The 25764-nt window shown below is 41.5% G+C and overlaps 1 long non-coding RNA gene across 3 annotated transcripts in view; it reads right to left on the bottom strand.

The window, feature by feature from the left end:
* The window catches only part of LOC309665077, a 514078-nt gene that overhangs the window by 379331 nt on the left and 108983 nt on the right, over nucleotides 1-25764 (bottom strand). For all 3 annotated transcript variants that reach the window (XR_014266191.1, XR_014266192.1, XR_014266193.1), the window contains exon 3: nucleotides 8673-8971. This is a non-coding gene — a long non-coding RNA (uncharacterized lncRNA). The remainder of the gene's footprint in view (nucleotides 1-8672; nucleotides 8972-25764) is intronic.

Genomic DNA, 25764 nt, shown 5'->3' on the forward strand with positions numbered 1-25764 from the left:
GATCAACAGCTAGATTGTCTCCAACTTCCTGCTATCACAAATGATGGGGAATTTCTGTAGGATGTACATCCTGGAGTGTGACAGAGCTGCCTAAGCAGTGGCGTAGGTGGCAGAATCCTCTCCAGAACTGCTGCCCTGGTCCACACTTCCACCACTGGTACTTTGCAGTTCCTGTATTGCCACAGCCCTGCCAACCCTTAGCACCATCCAGCTTTCCAATGATAGCCAATCTGGTAGGAGAGAAGTAATATTTTGACGTTTCCATTTTTCTAATCACCAGTGGGTTTGAGCATCTCTTGATCTGCTTGTTAACCACATGGTTTTTTTTTTTCTTTTTTAAATTAACTCTTCATACCTTTCCCCATGTTTTTACTAATTTCTTATCTTTTTTGATTTGCAGAAATTCCTCTACAGTTTAGAACTTGGTCTCTTTTAACTTAGAAAACTAAGCAAACAAGAACACAAGACCATTAATAATTCCATGAAAAACAAAGAAAGAAAATTTAATCATACTCATTACATGACTCAGATGTAAATAATATTTTCACAGTCATAACAATGTAAACGCTGAATCTAACAAAAAACCACTACCATAAAGATGGAAGGACTAAAAGTGAGTGGAGAACTTCCCTGGTGGCGCAGGGGTTAAGAATCTGCCTGCCAATGCAGGGGACACGGGTTCAATCCCTGGTCCAGGAAGATCCTACATGCCGCGGAGCAACTAAGCCCGTGTGCCACAACTACTGAGCCTGTGCTCTAAAGCCCACGAGCCACAGCTACTGAAGCTTGCATGCCCTAGAGTCAGTGCGCCGCAGCTACTGAGCCCACACACCACAACCACAGAAGCCCACACACTCTAGGACCTGCATGCCACAACTACTGAGCCTGTGTGCCTAGAGCCCATGCTGCACAACAAAAGAAGCCACTACAATGAGAAGCCCATGCACCGCAACAAAGAGTAGCCCCTGCTCTCCACAACTAGAGAAAGCCCACATGGAGCAACAAAGACCCAACGCAGCCAAAAATTAAAAAAAAACAAAAAAAAAGTGAGTGGAAGGAAGATGTGAAGCTGAGAGCCAAATCTCATCTTTTATGTTAGGAAGACAATAGATAATTCTTATGGGTTGAATTGTGCCCACCCCCCCCAAAAAATATGTTGAAGTCCTAACCCCTCATACCTCAGAATGTGACCTTATTTGAAAATAGAGTCTTTACAAAAGTAATCAAGTAAAAAAGAGGTAATTAAGTTGTGCTCTAAGCCAATATGTTGAGTGTCCTCATAAAAGGGGGGAATTTGGACACAGAGACAAACATGCACAGAGAGAATGTCATGTGAAGATGAAGGCAGAGATCGGGGTGATGAACCTACAAGCCAAGGAACACCAAAGATGTCCAGCAATCCATCATAAATCAAAAGAGGCATGGGATAGATTCTCCCTCATAGCCCTCAGAAGGAACCAACCCTGCTGACACCTTGATCTCAGACTTCTAGCCTCAAGACTGTAGGACAATAAATTTCTGATATTTAAGCCACAAATTTGTGGCACTTTTTTATGGCAGTCCTAGGAAGCTAATGCAATAGGTAGGAAGGTACGTAGGTAGGTTGGTAGGTAGGTAAGTAAGTAAATAAGTAAGTAAGTAAGCAAGAAATGGCAGTATATCCATGATATCCTAAACATGGAGGCAACCATAAATGTAAGTGGTGGCCTCTGGGAAGTGGGAATAGGGATAGAGTGGGAGGAAGCTGCTGTTGTCCATTATAAACCACGGAAAACCACTTGATTTTTAAACACTATGTCCTTGCAACTTTTATAAACATATATCTTTAAAAAGCTATCTTGCCATGTTTTAAGCTTCTGCAGCATCTTAGGGAAGATAAGTTCTATATTTTTACTACTTTCACAGTGTCGAAGAATATTTTGTTTTTGTTGTTCTAGTAAGAAAATGCTGGTCTTTAAGTTTCGAAGTACATTTGTATGGCTTCAAGGCCTTGTATATTATTGAACAAGTCTTGGGCTGAGGCCTAAATTCCAGCTGTCATTAACGGGCAAAAGCATTTACATTTCAGGAGTTTGGATGGTGAGCAGCAGAGTATTACAGAAAGAGTACAAGCTTTAGAGGGAGACAGCACTGGGTCCAAGTCCAAATGCCCTTGCCTATTGAGTTCTATGGCCTGACTTGAGTCCATTTAAATCTCCATACCTCAATTTCTTCATCTGTACAACTGGAAAATAAGACAGTACTTCATGGGAATTCTGATGGTTTTCATGAGAAACACTTAGCATAATGCCAAGTTCATGATAAGCACTTGATAAATGGTAGTCATATGGTTTCGATATCCATATTAAGAAGGCTTTCCATCCTTTGCAACTCTGTCTTCAGTCACTAGTTTGAAATTCTCCCTTCTACCCCCCATCCTTCAGTCTTGAATCACATCATTAGTCAATTTTGCTCCCTGGTTATACGATAATGTAGAACAAAACCTCTGGTTTAAGTCCTAGATCTGCAACCTACTTGACTTCTGGCAAGTCACTTAAAATTTTCTGAGCCTTGGGACTTCCCTGGCGGTGCAGTGGTTAAGAATCTGCCTGCCAATGCAGGGGACACAGATTCGAGCCCTGGTCTGGGTAAACCCCACATGCCACGGAGCAGCTAAGCCTGTGCACCACAACTACTGAGCCCATGCACTTAGAGCCCGTGCTCTGCAACGAGAAGCCACTGCAATGAGAAGCCCGCGCACCACAAGGAAGAGTAGCCCCCGCTCACCGCAACTAGAGAAAGCCTGTGTGCAGCAACAAAGACCCAACGCAGCCAAAATAAAATAAAATAAATAATTAAAAAGAAAAAAAACCTCTGAGCCTCAGATTCCTCATCTGTAAAGTAGGTTAAATAATATCAATTGTAATGATTAGATGATCTAATGCACATGTAAGTGCCTATGGCAGGCACAGCATAGATGCTCAGTTTATGATGGCACAGGGTAAGCTGGTAGGCAGCCCCGTTTCCCAACATATAAAATTAAGTAGCATTATATACACACAACACCCCATATTCTTTAGCTATCTTGTAGAAACATTTCTTGAATATTTAAGAGCCAGCTCCCCTCTTCCAGAAGATACTTGAGAGGGACTTCCCTGGTGGTGCAGTGGTGAAGAATTACCTGCCAATGCAGGGGACACGGGTTTGAGCCCTGGTCCGGGAAGATCCCACATGCCGTGGAGCAACAAATCCTGTGTGCCACAATTACTGAGCTGCACTCTAGAGCCCGCGAGCCACAACTACGGAAGCCCACGCGCCTAGAGCCCATGCTCTGCAACAAGAGAAGCCACCGCAATGAGAAGACCGAGCACCGCAACGATGAGTAGCGCCCACTCGCCACAACTAGAGAAAGCCCGCGTGCAGCAACGAAGACCCAACGCAGCCAAAAATAAATAAATAAAAATAAATAAATTTTAAAAAAAAGAATACTTGAGAGATATAAGTTGTAGACATAAGGAACATTCATGAATAGCCAACAGTTTTGCTTCATAAAATGCCAAAGAATTAGATTCACACAATGCTCCAAGCAGAGCAAAGTGTCCAGGTTACTTTAATTGAATTAATTTCCAATGAAATCCAGAACCCTGCATTATTTGACAATTCTATACAAATACAAGGTAATGTGAGCAAGCTGTAATATTTAAGAAATCCGTAGTAAATCTTAAAACAAGCACCTTTTTTGTCAGTTACAAGTATTGCCCACGTTTCAAAAACAATGCAACTTACAAAACTTCAAATTTACAAAACGTCTAAAACTTTCACCACAAAAAATTTTCTCAGACTTCCCAGTGAATTCCATCAAATAATGATCTGATTACAGAAAACTGCCTTGCACACAAAGCTCCAGGAACATAGCTCTTGCCCAAATGAGGAACACTCACAGTTAGAACAGGATTTCCCTTGCTTTGATGCCCATTATCCAAGTGAGTAGGGGCTGAGTTTAAATCACCCTGTCCCTGCCAGAATAGCCTTGTTCCCTCTTGTCCTCATCACTGCTGTGGTGCCCTGTCAGGGAGGAGATGTAGGGCTCTCTAAATAGTTGAGTTCAGCAATCTTCTAAAATGCTGATGCAGCTCCCTTGGGTAAGTGAACACAATATTTCCGTGACAACCTTCCATAATCCAAGGTAGAGCTCTCTTAGGTCAGCAGAGGTGATTATGGTTTCCTGTCAACCAGGAGAGATCACTCCAAGTTGTCCTTCATAGGTGGGAAGAATGTCTTCCCTTTTTATTTATTTATTTTTAAAAAATAAAATCCACACCCAGCACAAAGCACTGAAGGGCATCATTGAAATCTATCTTCTCTTGTGATTCTTCCATGCCTACGTCAAAACGCCACACCTGGGCTTGATGGCTAATCATACAATGTGGTAAGCCATTCAAGCACACGTGAATTTGTTTTGATGTTGTTGTTCAGACTGAATTCATCCTCACATTGGCCCATCGTAATAATAACAAAGATATAGACATTTCTTTTTGGTTTATAAGGCACTTTGACATACATAATGTATCATTTATTCTTTCCAGAAATTAAGTAAGATTGTCGTCTTCATTGTACAGATAGGGAAATAAGTTTTTAAACGTAGTCCTTTTTGGCTATGATCCTCCCTAAATGCTGCATCCAGAGGAATCAATGCTTTTTACATAAGCAGAGCAGAGCAAGGCCGTGTGCCTTCTGTTGGGGCACATCCAGGTCCCAGTCACTCCTGTGTCAGCCACTGAAGTGCAGTGGATGCTCTGCTCTTGCCCACAACACGTAAGCACACGTCTATTTAGGAGAAAGAAAGGCAACAACCCACAACAGAGAGCTGCCAGAACCCTGAAAGCTAAGGAGATACATAGGCCTCCTGTGTGAAAATGAGGTTGCACTTTATGAGAAGAGATGACATTTGTTGAGCATTTACCACGTACCAGGCACTATACTTACTGCTTTCCATGTATTATCTCATTTAACTCTCAAAACAAACCAATGTGGTAGTTGCTATTATTATCCCAGTTTTTCAGGTGAAGAATATATTAGGGTTCTCCAGAGAAACAGAACCAATAGGACATGAGACTTAATTATGAAAGACTGGCTCACACAATCATGGAGGCTGAGCAGTCCCATAGTCTGCCATCTGCAAACTGGAGGCCCAGGAAAGCTGGTGTTGTAGTTTCAGTCCAAACCCAAAAGGCTGAGAACCAGGGAAGCCAATGGTATCATAACCAAAGGCCCAAGAACCAGAAGCACCAATGTCTGAGGACAGGAGAAGACAGATGTGCCAACTCAACCAACAGAGCCAGTTTGCCTTTCCTCTGCTTTTTTGTCCTATTCAGGCCCACAATGGATTGGATGATGCCTACTGGCATTGGTGAGGGTTATCTTCTTCACTCAGTCTACATATTCAAAAGCTAATCTCTGCCAGAGACCCCCTCACAGACACACCCAGGAATGTTTTACCAGCTACGTGGGCATCTCTTAGCCCAGTCAAGTTGACACACAAAATTAACCATCACAAGGGAACACAGAGATTAAATTGCTTACCCAGGCAGCTGATGCCACAGCCTGGGCTCCAAATCTCTCTGCTTTACTGTTCCCATCACTGCCCAATCTGCCTTGTTTCCTTTCCTTTCAGATAGCTCTTAAGAGTTCCCTAATATCCCAGTCTAGAGTCAATGTAGCCTTAGACTTGGAAAACAGGAGTTCTCAGAGGAAATTGGGAGCATCCACCCATCACATTTGAGAGTCACAAAATCAACAGCCCGTTTCAATGCTATCGCTTGGTATTTCATTTTTATCAACCTGGCCTTTTGTAGCACGAAATATTTTTAAGATACATATGGCTTCTGAGAAAATTTTGTTCTCCGCTCACAGGTCTCGAAATTCACCTTCCATTTACTTTGTGATTTAACGTCTTGAAGCTAGATGTACCTACAATGTGCTAGAGATTTAAAACTAAACAAAAGAGAGGTAACAGGCAGGAAGCAACCAAGTTCAATATAACACATCCAACATTAATGGTATGAAGCAAATGCTTTGATGACCAAGAGTAAGGAAAAAGTAATGTATTCATTTTAAATGGTAGGGCTATGACTTCATCAAGGTGGTGTTATTTGAGCTGGGTTTTAAAGGTTGTGTAGGAGTCTACCATGGACCCAAGGGGAGGAGAAGGGCATCCCAGGAATGGTCAAGGAATGACTGGAGCATAGGAGCTGCTAGTTATGGTGTTGTGAAATAAGATATCAAATGGTGGTGGGGAGACGACTGCAAAGAACCTTAATTCAGGAAGATAATGAGATTTGTGTAATTCCTCATACTCTACATAGCACTTTCATCTTCATTTTCATTTGATACTTAAATTAATTCTGTAGAGTTGTTATTATTTTCCCCTCTGCAGAAAATGAGAGGTTAGGCCCAAGTCCTCACAATTGGATCTAGAAATGTTATACTCTTTGGCCTCTAAATCCCATACTCTTTCTAGTACTGCAAAAAATCAGACTGCCCTACAAATAACAAATGTTGGTGAGGATGTGCAGAAAAAGGAAACCTCGTACACTGTGGTGGGAATGTAAATTGGTGCAGCCACTATGCAAAACAATATGGAGTTTCCTCAAAAAACGAATAATAGAACTACCATATGACCCAGCAATTCCACTCCTGGGTCTATATCAAAGAAAATGAAAACACTCATTCACAAAGATAACATGCAACCCGATGTTCATAGCAGTATTATTTACAGTAGCCAAGATATAGAAGCAAACTAAGTGTCCACCAACAAATGAATGGATAAAGATGTGATACACACACACACACAGACACACACACACACAATGGAATATTATTCAGCCATAAAAAAGAATGAAATTCTACCACTTGCAACAACATGGAGGGACCTAGAGGGTATTACGCTTAGTGAAGTAAGTCAGAGAAAGACAAATACTCTATGTTATCACTTATATGTGGAATCTAAAAAATAAAACAAAATGGAAACAGATTCACAGATACAGAGAACTAGTGGTTACCACTGGGGAGAAGGAAGTGGGGAGGGGCAAGATAGTGGTAGGGGATGAAGAGATACAAACTACTATGTATAAAATAAATAAGCAACAAGGATATATTGTACGGCACAAGGAATTACAGCCATTATTTTATAATGGAGTATACTTTAAATGGAGTAAACTCTATAAAATTACTGAATCACTATGTTGTACACCTGAAACTAATATAATATCGTAAATCAACTATACTTCAATTTTTTAACAAATCGGACCACCATGGGAAGAACCCGGAGGAAGTTCTCTCTGAAATGTTCAAATTGAATTGTATGCCCTTAGGGTTTGGTGATCTGCAGAACAGCCACCCACCATAAGCCACTCCTGTTAGCCTCATCCTGAAAGTTCTCTCCATATCCACGGTGCCTCTCTCAAGACTGGTAGCAGCTGGGAATGAGGTGATGGAATTTGATTTAGACGAGGAAAAAAACCTGAAGTCAATTTCAGGATTTCCTTCCCTTGCTCCTTCATCCCCTTCATTTTTCTCATCCAAAGTTTGTTCCAGGAAGGTTTTTTTATGTGTATATTTACTTATTTACTTATATATTGCCTTATTCCACAAAGAATTTGAGGTCATTCATATAACATACATAGAATGGTAAAATATTCATTTTTAAAATCATAAAGAAAGAGGGAAAGGGAGAGAGGAAGGGAGAGAGAGAGAAAGAAAGGGAAAAGAAAGAAATTGCATTAGAATATGAGAGACAAGACATGAGGTAAAAAAAATACGGTTAAGCTGGTGATGGGATCTCTACCAAAGCTCTGTTTGAGCTGTAATTTTTGTTCTAAGCTTCCTGGCAGACAAAGCAAGCTCGGAAACATAATGTGTGACACAGGTCTTTTCATCCATGAGGAGGAAATACACAAACTCTTCAGTAGAAGCAAGTATTTTTTAGTAATTAACTCTAAAATAAATTTTTCTTAAGAAGTATCCTACAGGTGACTCTGAGAAATGAAGTGAATAATATCATCCTAAGTGTCCATTGACAGATGAATGGATAAAGAAGATGTGGCATGTATATACAAGGGAATATTACTCAGCCATAAAAAGAGACAAAATTGAGTTATTTGTAGTGAGGTGGATGGACCTAGAGTCTGTCATACAGAGTGAAGTAAATCAGAAAGAGAAAAACAAATGCCATATGCTAACATATATATGGAATCTAAAAAAAAATTTTTTAAATGGTTCTGAAGAACCTAGGGGCAGGACAGGAATAAAGATGCAGATGTAGAGAATGGACTTGAGGACACGGGGAGTGGGAAGGCTAAGCTGGGACAAAGTGAGAGTGGCATGGACATATATATACTATCAAATGTAAAATAGCTAGCTAGTGGGAAGCAGCCGCATGGCACAGGGAGATGAGCTCGGTGCTTTGTGTCCACCTAGAGGGGTGGGATAGGGAGGGTGGGAGGGAGACGCAAGAGGGAGGAGAAATGGGGATATATGTATATGTATAGCTGATTCCCTTTGTTATAAAGCAGAAACTAACACACCATTGTAAAGTAATTATACTCCAATAAAGATGTTAAAAAAAAAAAGTATCCTACAGGTGACTCTGAAAAATGCAACGAATAATATCAACAATAAGATTTGTGTAGTACCTTAAATGCAACGGAGGGTTTCATCCAGCCGCCCAAGATGTCACCAAGCTATAAGTGAGCTTCTGTCTTAGTCTCCATCAGTCGCTCCCATTTCTTCCTGCTGCTCAGAGAGCACGCAGCCGTGGTGCACGCGCGTGCGCTCTCCCTCTCTCTCTCTCTGGGAGTTCCTCCACGCCCTAGAGGGCATTTCACATCGGATGCCTGCTTTTCTCCCACTTGTCGGTAACATATTTTTCAAATTAGCACTTGGTAGCTTTGAGGGAAACCCAGACATTGTTGGGAAGAGAGTGAGAGGCCAGCTGAAAAAAAAAAAAAAGGAGAGGTCTGCTTTTTTCTCAGCTTGTTATAAATTTGCAATACAAGTAAAGAAAAATAAACAGATTCTGCAACTGATATAGAAGTTCCCTGGCTTGATGTGGCACCAAAGACTGGTCTTCCCCCAGATTCTCTGCTACTTACAAGCAGGGAGCTGTTTCTCATTGGGAAAAGGTGAGGCATAGCCTCCATTCCAACCTCCTCCCTGTCTTCATTCCCACGTTTCCCTGCGGAGATGGAGAGAGGTGGATGGACATCAGGTAATAGATGCTCAGCCTGGGAGACTCCATCCTACCCAGGAAGCCACATGGGTTCCTGGTTTTGTGAGAAATATCTGCTACTGAAGCCGCATTTTTAACTCAGTGAGACGCCTCCCTGCTCCTGTCAGAGGGAGGAAAACTCAAGAAGCTCAGCTGATCTTCATTAGCAAATGGGATGAGCTGGGCTCCGGCTAAGGCCTTCCACCTGGCCTCTCTCCCGCTCCTTAGCAGGACTGTTCCCACCGTGACTCAGCTCTAACGAGGGGAAAGGGGCAAAAAGGAAGGTTTTCCCTGAGAAGCTGGGAATAGATCAAGAAAAGTGATTTCTTCATTTTGATTAGGGAGGCTGCATTAGGGTCTGGCAGGGTCGAGTGGTGGAGAGATTTTGTAGTCGAAGGACCCCTGCTTGAAACCCGACTCAGGCAATTGCCAACAGTACCCTTGGGCAAGTCCTTTTACCCCTTTGAATCTCAGTGTCGCCCTCCATAAAATGGGGATAATGCCTTCGTAACTGTAAAAATTGGGATGCTATTTGTGAACGTGCTTTAACTGCTTAGCACGTTGCAAATTCGAGTTGTTATTAGACAGCAGAAGATCTGGTTTCCATACCCTCCCAGATTCTCTGCTTCTAGCATTTACTGGCTGGGTTGTTTTAACCAATCCCTTATCCTATCCAAGGCTCAGTAAAAATATTGTGAAAAAGGAAGTTACCACAGAGCACAGGGCTGTTGTGAGAATCAAGTGAGACTAAACATCAGGAAGTACTTTGACAACTGTAAAATGCTAGACAAATATTAGTTGTTAATATTATTAAGCAACAGCCTAAAGGCCTGTGCTCTGGTGCCAACTTCAATGTGTCTTCACCCTCGGCGCTTTCTCAGTTGAATTTATCACGTTCTCCTACAAGCTGTCTTTTCCCCTGACAATTATTTAATTCCTTTCTCAATAACCAAGTTCCCTGAGTGGAGCCCCAGAATCCATGGGGAAAATAAATCTATTCCTGTCTTTGGGGAACTTGTACTAGGCAACACAGAGAATAAATAACCAAGATAGCGGGAGGAAGATAAAGTGAAAGGGAAAGAATATGGTTGTTGAAAGGGAAGATTTGTTTCTGACGCCCAGTACTGGCTGAGTGATCCTGGGTGAGTCTCTTGGCTTCCCTGAGCTTTAGCTTCTTTTTCTGTAAAACGGGTCTGATAATAATAATAATAATAATACCTGCCCCATGCACTTGTAGTGAGGATTAAAAGAGATACTGCCTACTCACAATGCTGTATAAATGCTGCTGTTATTTTAAAGGAAATGTTAATTGATGCCACTTACTGAGCATTTTCTCTGCCAGGCTGTGGGCTAAACCTCTTAAATATATCGTTACAATTAATCCTTACAACAACTTCTAAATTAGGTGTTATAATCCCTATTATAGAAATATGGAAATTGAAGGACAAAAAGGCAAATTACTTGGCCCAGTTCTAAACAAGAATTTCTGGAACAACCTCAGATCCATGATGCTAGTTAGTCCTCTTGATGGGTGGAGAATTATAGGGAGAATGGAATGATAGGAAAAGGAGGAAAGAAGAACCTTGGAATGTGGGAGAGCAGCAGTCTCTCTCTCTCAGAGCTACTTTCTCATGGAAACTGCCTGGTACCTTGCCTTCAAATTCCTCTAGCTACTACTCACTGAATACCCAATATGTGCAAGGCCCAGTGGAGAGCACTTAAATGTGTTATTGCATCGTCTCACACTGTGAGATGGGCATTATCTCCATTTTACAGTTGACAAGACTCAGGAAGGGTAGGAAAGTAAGTTGTGGAGGAAATTCTGGAGCCCAGGTTTGTCTGATTTCAAACAAAGCCCCATGTTCTTTCCACTACCCATTTGATTTCTTTCTATACACTGATATCGGCAATAATACAACTGCTCAGGATTCACTTATTAGCCTAAGAGTGGACTTCCAGGCGGCTTTCTGCTCATGGTAGACTTACAATACATGTTTTCTTACTTGGCGTCCCACAGAAGCAGATCCTGAGACAAGGATTTGTGTGCAAGTAGGTTATTTGAGAGTGATCCCAGGAAACACCAGTAGGGGTGGGGAGACATGAGATAGTCACTGAAGGTTTTATTGCCAAACAAGGAGTTTGATTCCACTGGAAACAATGGGGATGTGGTGGAAGATACACTTCAGATATCGCTCTCCTTTGAGTGAGGGAATTGGGATATTTACACACAAACTCCTGTCTGGCATTGTTTTGGTACTTCTGCTCTGCTCTACAGCAGAGCAGCCCAAGACACACACACACACACACACACACACACACACCCCACAGAAAAGAAGAAAACAAAACAAAATACCTCCCAAGCAAAAGATGCAGATGCTTGAAGTCACAACATCACTGAGTAAATAAATGAACCAAGACCAAGTGAATGATATGTTGGTGGTGAGGTGTAGGAATGGGGTGTCAGGGGTAGCAGGCTGCATAAAGGAAAGACAAAGGGTAAGGAAAGGTCAAAAAATTTACCCAAGTACTGGCTTGAGGATTTGTCAGGCTCTAATCCTTGTCACATGATGTCATGTACATCAAGAGACCTGAGGCAGACTAGATTATTGTTCCAACTTTTCATTACCTAGCCAGTAACGGGATTATAAATCTCCACCCTTTGCCATGTAACTTGTCAGTGTCTCCTGCTTTGGGTGGGGTATACCTCCTTACGCTTTGACTCTGGGCTTAACCACGTGACTAGGCTTGGTAAACGGGATGGTAGCAGACAGGACGCAAGCAAAGACTTGAAACAGGGTTGCTTATTCGGGTTTGCCAGAGCTATCATGCTGGTTGCAAAAGAAAGATGAGCTACCCCAACCAAGCCCAGCCTAGATCAGCTAACCCCAGCCAGTCACAGACACATGAGTGAACCCAGGTCAAACACCTAACTGAGCCCAGCCTAGAACTGAGTTGACCCACAGACACATGAGCTTAAAAAAATGCTAATTGTTGTATAGTGCTGAAATCTTTCTGATTATTAAATGCTCTGAAGCCAAAGATAATGGATACAAAGATTGTATTTCTTTCTTCTGTACTAGCACCAAACATTCATTCAAGAAATTTAGTTCATCCAACATCTTATAAGTGGCGCCTTGGGTCACCATCTGAAATTATTTATTTGTTTACTACTCATTTATCATCCCTTCACTGAACTGTGAGTTTCAAGAAGTCAGGAACTTTGTCTTGTTCACCCATATATCCCAAGTGCCTAGCACAGTGTTTGTCATAGAGTGGTTGTTTAATGAATATTTATTGACTGAATTAATATCAGCTATTATACTATATACCGTATACCTTCAAAATGACATTCTTCTAACACAATTTATTAGAGAAGACAATGTATCCACACAACTGTAATTGAGTCCTCTGATCATTATATCATGGAAGCATAGAAGAGCAAATAATCAATTCTAAGCGGAGAAATAATGGAAGACTTTGCTAAAACAATGGCATTGGAGTCACTATTTGTTGACTCAGGGTGAGTAGCGATTTTCCTGATGGAGGTGAGAAAAGAAGGCATTCCAATCAGAAGGGGCAGCATGAACAAAGGTATAGAGGTGTAAAAGAATACCTAGAGTGGCTGAAGCATAGCATGTGTGTATAGGGAAACAATGAGTGGGGCCCAACTACAAAAAACTATAAGTGACATACTACAAAAATTGCACTGTGTCCTCTAGGAAATGGGAACTGTGGAAGACTTTTAATCATAAAACTTCTATAAAACAAAAATAACGGACTTCCCTGGTGGTCTAGTGGTTAAGACTCCATGCTTCCACTGCAAGGGGCACGGGTCCGATCCCTGGTCGAGGAAGTTCCACATGCCTCGCAGTGTGGCCAAAAAAAAACTATTATTATAATAAAGAAATTAAAAAACTAAAAGGAAAGGACAGAAGAGAAAAGTAAAAGGATAATAGTATGAGGTACAAGACAATTAGCTGAGATTAAAGCAGGAGCCAGGCAAAATTAGAAAGTAATAACAGAAATGATATCTCTATTAGAAAAAGAATTGACACTGAAAAACCAAGATACACATATGAAGGGAAACCTGAGGTCCCTAAGAACTCAAAGGAGAAGAGCAGAAAGTTCTAACTTATTAGGGAAATAAAAAACAGAAGAAAATAACAATGTAATCTAGGAATATTGGATGCTTCCAGGAATCTTGAGTAAGAAAAAAATAATCAAAGACATAACTGAAGTAAACTTCCCAGAGCTAAAAAACAATTTTTGAATATTTGGTCCAGCAAAATCAAGAAAAACAATCCTAAACCCAGATATCTGAAATTTTTTTGATTATATAGTTAATGGAGAAAGTCCTAAAACATCCAGGAGAAAAAAAAAGTAGTTATCTCTAATGGAACAAAATTCAAACTGGCCTCAGATTTTTACTCTGAAACACCAAAATGTCAGATGACAATAAAGCAATGTCTATAAAGATTTGAGGGGATATACTGTAATATGAGTATTTTTGAACCCAGGGAAACCATTCTTCATTTGAGATTCTTATGCTGTGTTGTGTGAAACTTAGGAAGTGACTCCTAATTGATCCCTTCCCACACATTTCTCTACCTCCAGTCTATCTTCCATACCCTTTGTATTGGTTCTGCTTCCTCCCTAAAAACCTTTCAGAGCTATGTGATTTTAAAAAATGTGATGATATGTTAATGACAGAATCTAGGTGGTGAGTATAGAAGTATTCAGTGTCAAATACTTTCAACTTTACTGTATGTTTGGAATTTTTATTTTTATAATTAAAAAAAAAGAAAAATATTTCAAATCATCCTAATTGTCTACTAGATAGAATCCAAATTGCCTGCAAAGAGACATGCAAACCTCCTCAATCTTCCCCAACCTACCTCTTCAGTAGCATCTTCTACCCATTATTCTCACCCCATTTCCCTCTTCCAGTCACCATGAACTCCAGCTGTTCTTGAAATGCACTCTTCTTTTATGACCTTCCATTTATACTCTTCCCTTGCCTGGAATTGCCCTCTCCAAGCTTTCCTACTTGTTTATTGCTATTCATTCTTGGAGACCAGAATAAACACTATATCTCCATGAAAAGCAGTTAATTGCTCCTCTACTTCTCCCAGAATTCTTGGTTTACACTTCTCTTAGGGCACACATTCACCTTGTACCATATGTGTTTGTGTTCCTATCACTTCCCTCCAACATGAGTGGGCATCTTGAGAACGGTGACTGTGTCCTTCATCTCTGTCTCTAGCAAAAGCCAGAATCTTACAGAATACATGTCCATAAAGGACATGTGGTTTCTCTCCAGGGTATGTGGGGAGGGTGGGGGGCCCAAAAGGAGAATTTTAACTGAGATAGCATTAAATTTGAATTTGTCCTGCAGCAGCTGGGCTTGAGAACAGACAAAGATGAATCTGACATCTCATACAAGTTAAGTTTTACAGTGATATGCAGTGAAAAATGAAAATGCAGGTTCCCTTGTTCAAAAATTATTAAGAATTTCACAATCATGACAGCATAGCATTAAACAAAGTGCAGGATCCTTTTGAGTATGGGTCCCTGTACACCTGTAAAGGTGACACGCCCATAAACCATTACCCTGTTTACTAAAGGATATCAACCTGATTGGGGTTTCCTGAGTCTCTACCAGTTTCCTTGAGTACAAGCAGTGGTTGCCTGCCTGTCCTTGGTGAGGTACAGACAGGGAGTAGAAACACCCAAGCGTGAGATCATCAAGTCTCTTATCTCTCCCTACGTCATTCTGAGACTTTATGTGGTTTCAAAAACTGTTGTTAGTAAGCCACATCTGAATCTGATGTCTGGGTCCTGAGTACAGATTCCTATTCTGCCTGCGGACTCACAGTGCTATATTGTCCATAAGTTATATTACAGTACTTGTATTGCAACAAGGTAATGATGACTACTCTATGATCAGGCCTCACTATGTATCTCCTACTTGACAAGACTTAGGAAGAACTGAGCACAGTGTCTATGAGAAGATCAGACATTTTTGTACTAGTTGGTGTTCTCATTCAAGAATACAGAACACACTATGTCTTTGCATTTATCCAAATATTCTTTATATTACTCCTATAATTTGTTATATAGTTCCTTCATGCTTTTTAAAATTGCTACTACTTGTATTGTTTTTGTTATAGTTGTAAATTACATATTTTTCTCTATCATATTGCCTAATATTTTGTTTGTTATATAGAGAAAATCTATTAATTTTATATATTTATCTCATATATAGATATTTTACTGAACTCATTACTTCTAGGAGTTTTTTATAGTTGATATTTTCAGGCTTTCTAGGAATATAAACATGTACAAATAGTGATGTCTTTGTGTCTTCCTTTGCAATAATCTTTTATTTCTGTTCAATGTCTTATTGTATGGCCCAGAACTTCCAGAAAAAAGTTATATAAATATATCTTGTTGCTGATTTTGGTGGCAATGAGCCTAATGTTTCATTATTAAGTATCATAGTGTTTATTTTTGAATAGTTCATTTTTGCCACATTGAAAAAAATTATTCTTAGTTTCTTAATATTTATATTTTTAAATCTAGAATAGCATGTTATTAAATGCCTTTTCACTATCTACTAAAATTATCATATAGCTCTTTGTTCTTTTACCTAGAGATATGATGTATTATATTAATCAATTTCTTTCCATCCTGGAATTAATAAAAGAATGACCTTCATTTTCCCAGAATAAGCCATACTTAGTCATTATGAATGATTCTTTTGATGTATTATTTTATTCAGTTTGCTACCATTTCATTTAGGATTTTTGTATCAATTCATTAGTGAGAATGGCTACAGTTTTCTTCTGTCTACTATAAGTATTACATTGCTCTAAAAATTTCACAAGATCTATTCATATTGTGCATTGTTTATTTTAGAGAATTAAATGTAATATCATAGGAATTTCACCTCCATATTTTTACTTCTTTGATGAAAAAAACGAATCACTGCAAATTCCCTCCAAAGATGGAGTATTGCTTTGGATTAATTTTCTTAACAGAATGGGAGAATTCCAGGGGCTTCCATTTGTAAGCCTCTGTAAGTAAGGTAGTGGACAGTCCATAGGACTAATAACAAAGCTAGAAGACCAATCCTGTAAACCAAGGGAAGCTGGGTATACCAGACTATAGCCAGCGCCTTGCCATGGTCACTGACACTGCTATCATTGGACCCCAGGTGCCACTCCCAGCATTCCAGACTACTTATTCTAAACTGCCCCTGCTTCTTTGCGCCACTGATTCAGATTCAACCCTCTGGTATGGCTGCCTGTACGAGGCCCAGTTTCTGGGTGCAAGGAAGACAATTATATGTCCATTTCAGTTTATATTATGGGATGTGGGTCATGCCTCGTATGAGAACTCACACAAACATATGGAAGGAGTTTGGAGGATGTGCCTCCTCCCTTACAGCAAAAAATGCTTCCTATGCATTTCTATGCAACAGAAAATAATTTACATATCTGTCCATTGTAATTCTGAAATAACTCAGCACTAAAACCATCTGGTTCCAGAGCATTTTATCAATAATTCTATAAAACATCACCTATTCCTTTCATTATTATTAGTGTGTTGTAAGTGCTTGTATTTGGTGTACCCAAAGATGAGTAAAACAAAGCCATTGCCCCAGGGAACTTACAGCCAATACTATGTGATTATAGTTCTCCTTGTACTCTAGCAACAAGCAGAATGCCTGCACACAACTGGCTCTTAGAAAAAGTTTTGTGAGAGAATGCTTTCCAAAATGTAAAATAAAATTTAAGAGGTTCATTTAAAATATTGTTGTGTTTGTTTGCGGATGCTGATGTAGTGACTACATTAAGATTCTTCTAAAGAAATCAAACCCAGCAATTAGATAACTCGAATGGGCATTAAGGGTGATCCACGCATAGATAAATGAGACCACTAAATCTATGAATTATACAGGAATTGGTGAAGCCAAGGGTCGGTATCAACGTCTTCCTCAAAACTGTGTAATTTGAATGTAACAGTGAGCCAAAACTAGTGAAAGTTAGCTACTGTTATACATAAAAGTACAATAAAAATTGCTAATCATTGTTCATGGGAGCCCCAGGAGGAATTTGGAAAACTGTAATAGTCAAAAATAAGCTAAACCATCTAATTTCACAAGCATAAGGAGTAACCACTGAAGGCAAGTCCATCCACCATTTGTCAGAGCAAACATGTTGAGATTTGGAACCTTCAAGAACTAAACCAGGGCTTCCCTGGTGGCGCAGTGGTTAGGAATCCGCCTGCCAATGCAGGGGACACGGGTTCATGCCCCGGTCCAGGAATATCCCACATGCCGCGGAGCGGCTAGACCCGTGAGCCACAACCACTGAGCCTGCGCGTCTGGAGCCTGTGCTCCGCAACGGGAGAGGCTGCGACAGTGAGAAGCCCACGCACCGCGATGAAGAGTGGGCCCCGCTCGCCGCAACTGGAGAAAGCCCTCGCACAGAAACGAAGACCCAACACAGCCAAAAATAAATAAATAAATTTATAAAAAAAAAAAAAAAAAAAAAAAAAAAGAACTAAACCATCCAATTCAGCCAATCCTTGAGATGAAAATTATAAATATTCTGGTAATCATAAGAATCCCTTTAGAAGTGAGCATATGTTTACAGAAGATATCATTATGGCCCTCTTTTCTTTTTTTTTTTTTTTTTTTTTTGGCCCTCTTTTCTTAACCAAGGATTCCTAACCCAGGCACCTGAATAAGGATGCAAGGCCAGAATTAGTCAGGAAGTGACCATTTCAGAAACCTCTCCCTAACTGTGGAGCATGGGAGTGTTTTCTTAAAGCTTTCTTTTACTGCTGCTTTTTAAACTTTTTTTTTCACTAACTGGTCCAGAAGGAAAATTACAAGATAGAATGAAAAAGATATGAAAACTCCTAGCAAAATGATGATATGTCAGTCCTTTTAAAAGATGCTTGGAAGACTCTTTACAATGGCTCCTGTTGATTTTTAAGCATCCAAAATGTGCAAATCATTGCATTACTTTTCATCACACCAGAAAGTGTTTGCATTTTTACTTTCGTGGGGCAGGGGCAGATGAATTCCTGGAAAAGAAGCTGGCACCATGCCATCTCTCAGAAGTTGATGTGGGTGGGAATCCAGAATCTGGGCAGGAAGATGACTTACTATGTGTATTATGTTAGTGTTCACAAATAGCCCTTTTGACATCCGTTATCTTACCATAACCCTATAAGGTAAGGAATTAAGATCCCAATGTAACAAGTAAGAAAATTCAAAAAAAGTAAAGGACTTTCCAAACATCATTTCAGTGTTACAAGATTTAACATCAACATTGATGTACCAAATTGATTTGGCTAATGTGATCACCCAGGCAGGTATCACCTTCCCCTATCTCTGCACTCTTTTGAAACTCCACGAATGACCAAACCTTCCCAGCTCAAAGATCACCCTTTAGTAAAAGGAAAAATAGCCACAGCTCCCACAGAAAACTCCAAACCAACTTTGGGAGTTCCCTGAATGTGGCCAGGAACTGTGACTTGCTTCTAACCCATAGAATAACTCAAAGGAGATGGGATGGCAACCTTGAGATTATATTACTTTATGAAAGACTCCACCTCGCCAGCCAGCTCACTCCAGCTCTCCTGCTGGCTTCAAAGAAATAAGCTGCTGTGCTGTGAATGGCCTATGGAAAGGGCCACTTGGCAGGGAATGGCAGGCGACCCCTAGGACCTTCGGGTGACCTCTAGCCAATAACCAGTGAGAAGCCAAGGCTTCCATAAACCACAAAGGAATGAATTCTGCCAACAATCTGAATGAGCTTGGAGGTGTCTTCTTCTCCAGCCAAGCATCCAGATGATAATATACCTTGGCAGGTACCTTGATGGCACCCTCTGAGACTCTGAGTAGAGGCCCCAACTCAGCCATGCCTGGACTTCTGAGCTACAGAAACTATGAGATGATAAATGTGTACTGTTTTAAGCCATTAAGTTTAGATAACTAACACAAGTAGAGCTGCGTCTGAACCCGGGTTATCCTAACACAAACCTTTATTTCTTCAGTTGCACAAGTAAGAAAGAAGTTGTATAGCTAGAACAAGCTTATAAACTGTGAATTTAAGTGAGGCAGGGGCTCAGCAGCCCCAGTGAGGTGACCGTCCCTGCGCTGAGGCAGCAGCTACATCACTGACCATCTCTCCATGAGAATGAAAAAAACATGATGAACAGAATCTCATTTATCAACTCCTCCCTCTACCTACAGACACCCTGGCATCATGGAAAGAGCCATAATTCCCTAATTTTTATCACTTATTTTCTTATTTGGACGTATTTGGACATGTCACATCACCTCCCTCAGCCTACGTTTATCTCATCTTTAAACCAGGGGACATCATAACACATTTTGCAGGGACACAGAGGGATTTAGAGCTATAATACATACATGAAACCTATAATAATGAATAAGTGGAAGCTGTTACTATTATATCATCTGGATGACTTTCCCCATTTTACAGATGTAAAATCAGAAGGACTCATCCAAAGCCATACAGCTCTTATTAATCAGTGAAACTGAGAGAAGAGGCCAGGTTATCTGATTCTAATTCCAGAGCTTTTCCTACTGCATGTCCCTTCTAATTTTTAAAAAATGTTCAAAACACAATTTAATTTATGCTAATTTGAAAAATAAATATATTCCATTCAGCTCCTTGAGGAAAAGGGCTGTTGTGTAATGAAAAGAAATATCTGAGCTGTCTCAAATCCTTTGTGGAATAGATCAGGATAGAAATGCATTTCCAGAGAAGACAGGAATCCTTGGTTTAACTAATTACACCTAAAATAACTGCCACAATTATGCAGTTCCTTAGCATCAAGTGTCTGGGTTTTGGCAGAGGCAGCTGAGTTTCCCTTGAACTTTTCCATCCTAGTTACAAAACAGGATTAATTGAATCACTATGACCGAGTTCCTCTTGCAACTCTGGGGAAGACCAGAGACACGCGTAGACACGCAATACATCTGTAACTGAGTATTAAGGCTTTATCCACAAATCACCAAGGGACCACCAAGTCTCACTGACTGGCAAGAGTCAACACATTCTGATCTAACAAAAACAACAACAACAAAATCTGCTCTTCTGAAATTAGCACAACCGCAGACTTGTTCGCCAAAATGAAATCTGTCTCTTGAATTCAGCACCACACTCCTCTCTTTTCTCTAGCCTGTCCAGAGCACACAAGCAGGTGAGAGGTTCTGATATCTCTATGTTGCCTACGGAAGTCAAGCAAAGCATCAGATAGGGATTCGGCCTGGACCTCCTTTCATGTCCCATACAGCCCTGGGAGCCCAGGATTCAAATGTGCATTTTGCTATTCCAAGATATAAACCATACGAGTCCATGGAGAAAACTGGATTGATTACAAAACACACAGGTTCTATTGAAGTGCTGCCATTTTGAATCACAGAGCTAGAGAAGTTTGCTGAAGGCACTTATGGACCAGGTCAACCACAGGTCCACAGGCACTTCTATTTACCACCTTAAGAAGGAAGGGCGGGCTTCCCTGGTGGCACAGTGGTTAAGAATCCGCCTGCCAATGCAGGGGACACGGGTTCAATCCCTGGTCCGGGAAGATCCCACATGCCACGGAGCAACTAAGCCCCGTGCGTCACAACTACTGAGCCTGTGCTCTAGAGCCCGTGAGCCACAACTACTGAGTCCACGTGCCGCAACTACTGAAGCCCGCGCACCTAGAGCCCGTGCTCCGCAACAAGAGAAGCCACAGCAACGAGAAGCCCGCCCACCACAACGAAGAGTAGCCCCCACTCACCGCAACTAGAGAAAGCCCGCGTGCAGCAACGAAGACCCAACGCAGCCAAAAATAAATAAATAAATAAATAAATAAATTTATTAAAAAAAAAAAAAAAGAAGGACGGGCAAGAAGGGAAGAGCTATCAAACCAGGGAGAAACAGAGGTGATGTTTAACGACAAGCTAAAAGCATTTCAAGGTTTAAAGTAATCTGGAAATAGGAAACCAGCCCATTAAATTATAAACATTAGATGAAACACTAAGAAAAAATATCCACAAATATTAACTAAGATAATACCTTAATTAGCAGTAAATTGCATTATTAGAAAATATTCCCAGTAGAGAAATGGTAAGGGAAACCATCAGATCTCCTAGGAAAGCTTACACAGAACTGGAGACAGAGGAAAAGAAAAGGAAAAAGAGATATGGAACAATTATGCAGCATCTGTTTCTTACACATCAGCGGGGGGCACTTTTCCCTAAATCAGTTGAACAGTCAGTGATGTGAAAGATGAGAACTCGTTAGGCAGCCTGCAGACAGCACCTGAAATGGTTTGTCAAACAGTCGTGCCTCTGAAAATCAACAAGGAACCAGGAGGGGAGGCTTCTTTTACAGCGGGAAAGGCAAAAGCAATCTAGAGCCAGAGACAGGCTACTGGGCTTTCAACAGGCTCATTACGCTCAGCTCTGCCTAAAAATGACAAAGACACAGAATGCCAGAGTGGGAAACGAAACTTAAGCGGCAACAAGGAAGGAAATATTTACTGGATATTTATCACAAATATTGAATATTTATTAATACAAATATTTACTGAATGCCTACTAAGTGCCCCGTACTGCATATCATCTCTTTTTCCTTCCCAGCAGTCCAAGAAGGTGGTATTCATTCCACATTTAGAGATAATAAAACTAAGGCTCACAAAGGAGAATTTGCTCAAAGTCACACGGGACTGGATTCAAAGGCAGATATGTCCAACTTTATAACCAGATCTCTTGAACAGAGCAAGGCTGCTTTCTAGAGAGTACAAAACTTTAAGGCTAATGTCCATTAATGAAAGAGCTTGAGAAAGAGTTTTCAGGAGATCAGCAAGGACAATAATTGTAGACCTGTGAATTAAGAGCTGATTGTGGATTCAGTTTATGCTTCTCACAAGTCAGGAAGCCTGGAGGATCCACAGCCCAAATGAGACAGGCTGGGACCCGGGACCCTTTGCTGCAGTGCTGCAATGCTTTTCCCCTGGACACACCTCTCCTTGAGCAACAAAATAGAAAGAAACTGTATGGGACTAAAAATAACTGTGTGCGTGCACAGGTGGGGCAAATTCTGGACCCAAAAGATACAAAGAGACCAGAAAAACCCAACTGCCACTTTTGAAGAGCCTGCAGCAAAAACAGGGTGTCAGGAGCAAAAGCAGGGTACTGCGCATGCCCCCTGCACACAACACCACCTAAGGGGTGGGCAAAACACCTAAGCCACCCCTCTGGCCCGACCCCTGGACACACCCCTACCCTCGCCCCATATAAGGCATAATCTTGCCCCCCTCAGGGAGCGAGCAAGCAAGGGAACCTATTGTCTGTTCTTGCTCCCCGTTGCTGCAACAGGGGCCCCAATAAAGCCTTGCCTGAATTTCTTGTCTGGCCTCTGGTCAATTTCTACTGATTGGGGAAGGCCAAGAACCCTGGTCAGTAACACAACCAGGAAGGAAGGGAGAAAAGTAAGCCTTTGTGGGCAGTATCTTTCTGTGTCTTCCTTTCTCTGCAGTAGGAACTTTGCTGATGCACTAGTGGATCCAAATAGTCCTCAGTAGGTCGTCTCCATGCTTACAAGTATCCCTGCTTACAAGGACAACACTACAGACATCCTTCAGGCCAGGAGCCCAGTTCCTCAGACTGTGTGAATTGCCTGCTAGAGGGATTTCGGACTCTCTCTCCTCTTTGCCTAGAAAAGGCTGAAAGTAAGTCATACTGCTTGAACAAGGTAACTCTCAGATGCCCTTTTGACCCTGATTTTATAATTCAACGTCCAGTCAGGAAGAGGGCTTTTATTTAACACATATTTAATGAGCCCCTACTATGTGCTGAGAGTTAAGTTTCTTTCACTCATCCATTGGAACTCAGTCTCAGAGAAACCCACGGAGCCCCTCAGGTCATCTTACCCAACTGCCACTGGGAAAAGAAGCCCACCCTTGAACTCAAGTCAACAGATTTTTCCTACAGTCAAATGTCATGGAAAATTCCAAGAAGCAAGAAGGCATGGCTTATTCTCCAGGAGACTTACGAGGCTGCAGCATGTAAATGCAGGACCACTTGCACATTTGCGAAAGAAGCCCTATCAGCTCAGTTTCTGCCTTCCCTAGCATTTCCACTATCAGCACCTCCACTGATGCAATGGCTTCCCTGGGGTTCCAGGACAACAAGGAGAAGAGCAAAGACCAGTCTGGTTCATGGACTCTTCAGAATGCTTATTGGTTTCATTATCCTCTTCAGCCTGAATGCAGCAGGTCATGTCTGCCCTCCCGCCTGGTTGCAAGGAGCAGCTGTAGCAAAGGTGTACAGAAGTTAAAACCCCCTCCCCACCACACTGCACCGTGAGGACAAAACTTTTCCCTTATCCTCCTTCAGCATCATAACAGTCATGCATGATAAAGGTACATTCTTAGGAGAAACAGGAAGAACACGGAGAGCCCTTTGCAGAGATGTCTGTCCTCAGTGGGACCCTCTAAGGATCTTAGCCTCTTTTAAATGGCATCCTTTCAAGACCCCCCCCGAAAAGTCCCAAACTAAATTAAATTAGTAAATATATGCTAAGTGTTTAGAACTGTGCTTAGTCCATTGTAAACACTGTCAGTGTTTGTCATTATTATTACTCTTTTTTTTTTCCTTCCCATCACAATCATTGCTCGTCACAGGCTATAAGAGGGGTTTCTGGCTTGGTTTCCCTCCTGAGCACAGATCCTTGCCCGAAATCTCAGCCCATCTGACACGGTCCCAGACATGGCAAAGCTCTTGCTGGCTCCCTTTCCCAGTAAAGTTCAGCTTGTTCTCTTTATTCTCAGCCCAGCATGGAGTTCTGCTATGAACCACACACAACACACTCTGATATCAAGAATCACCCTTGATTGGACCCACTCAGCTTCTCAGCTCTCTAGTTTTGACTCGTGTAGCTAAAACAAACCCCATGTGGTGGGCCACCCACTGGCACCCAGAGGCATGTGTGTGAAGGTAACAGGTCTCAGGGCTCTGACCAAGCTGAGAATATTTTTTCAAAGGTCATATATACAGCCAGAAAGAGTCTGGGTCATATCAGCGAGGAAACTCCAGAGAAGCAGCATTAGGTCTCTGCTATAAGGTTACACTGAAGAAACAAATAGGCAAATAGCAAGGAAGTCAGAAATCAAGAATCCTGGGGACCGGTCAGGAAGGTACAAAATGGCCTAAAGCAGTTTGGGCCAAAGACTATGAATGCCATCTCCCTGAGGACAGAGATTTTGTTTCTTTTGTTCCCTGCTATGATCCTGTGCTTGGAAAACCCTCCAATATTCACTGAATGAAGAAATGGATGAATCATCAGGATGTAGTGGTCCTATTTCATACGGTGCTGGCTAATGGCACGGCAAGACTGGGAGAAGCATAGGCCTCAAAATGCAAAGAATTTGAAGAACTAGACACTAATCCCCCAAGGATCAACCCTAAATATTCCTCTAGCCTGTACAATGAGCTGCTGGCTTGCTGCTCCAGTTCCGTGGTTTGGGGTCCCTCCCTGCTGTTTGAGCCCCTGTACTTCCCCCTCATCCAAGCACTTATAACCCTGCAGTGTATTCTTCCTCTTTTCTATCTTCCCTACTGAACAGGACACACCACCTGGCACATAATCAAAACTCACGAATGTTGTTAAGTGACCCTGCCCTGAGGATTTACCCACAGAGATGAATGGGCAAAAAAAAGAGAATAATACAATTTGCTGTTTTGGGCCTTATTTCTCCTGGAAATCAGGGCAAGAATGGGGCTTCTGCTTTCACCTAAAGGTAACAGGATAAATTGAGAACCAACAGGACACTATCCAAGAGGGTTTGACTTTCTAGAGTGACCAAGATGGCAAGCGTGCTTAAAACCGAATTTAAAAACTTAAAATAATAACAAGGATAATAATTACTGACATAAAGAGAGGAGGTGGGGTTATGAGTAATGTGTCCACCACGAGAGCTGACGTGACCCTCGGCTGCACAGACACACGTGCACCCAGAAGAAGGGAAAAACAGCCCTGTCCCTCTCTGCACTAGTCAGGCCACACCTTGAGTGTGAGTGGTGACTGCTCTCAGCTCTGGGCCCCACACCGTAAGAAGAGAATAGAAAACTCAGATGTGTTCCGGTGAAAGCATCCATAAGATAAGCGGACTCAAACTCATGGCACGAGAGGACCTGTCAAAGACACCAACTGGCTTGGAGGTGACTGGAAGTGACATAAGACCTGTGATCAATATCAAAAGGCCTGTGAGACTAGAAACTGAGGCTCAAGGATGTTCAGTTCCCGGATCCAAATCACAATCACTTGGTGGTAGAGCTGAGAATCCAACTCTAGTCTTACCATTCTAAACCCGAAAATCATTATGCTTGAAACGGACAGGACTTGATGTCTTAGAAAAAGCCCTTTGGGTCTCAAGTCCCCATCAATATGAGGATGAAGCTACATCACTCCAGCCAGTGG

The sequence above is a fragment of the Balaenoptera physalus genome (assembly GCF_965194825.1).
Source record: "Balaenoptera physalus genome assembly, chromosome: 7".
Lineage (NCBI taxonomy): Eukaryota > Metazoa > Chordata > Mammalia > Artiodactyla > Balaenopteridae > Balaenoptera > Balaenoptera physalus.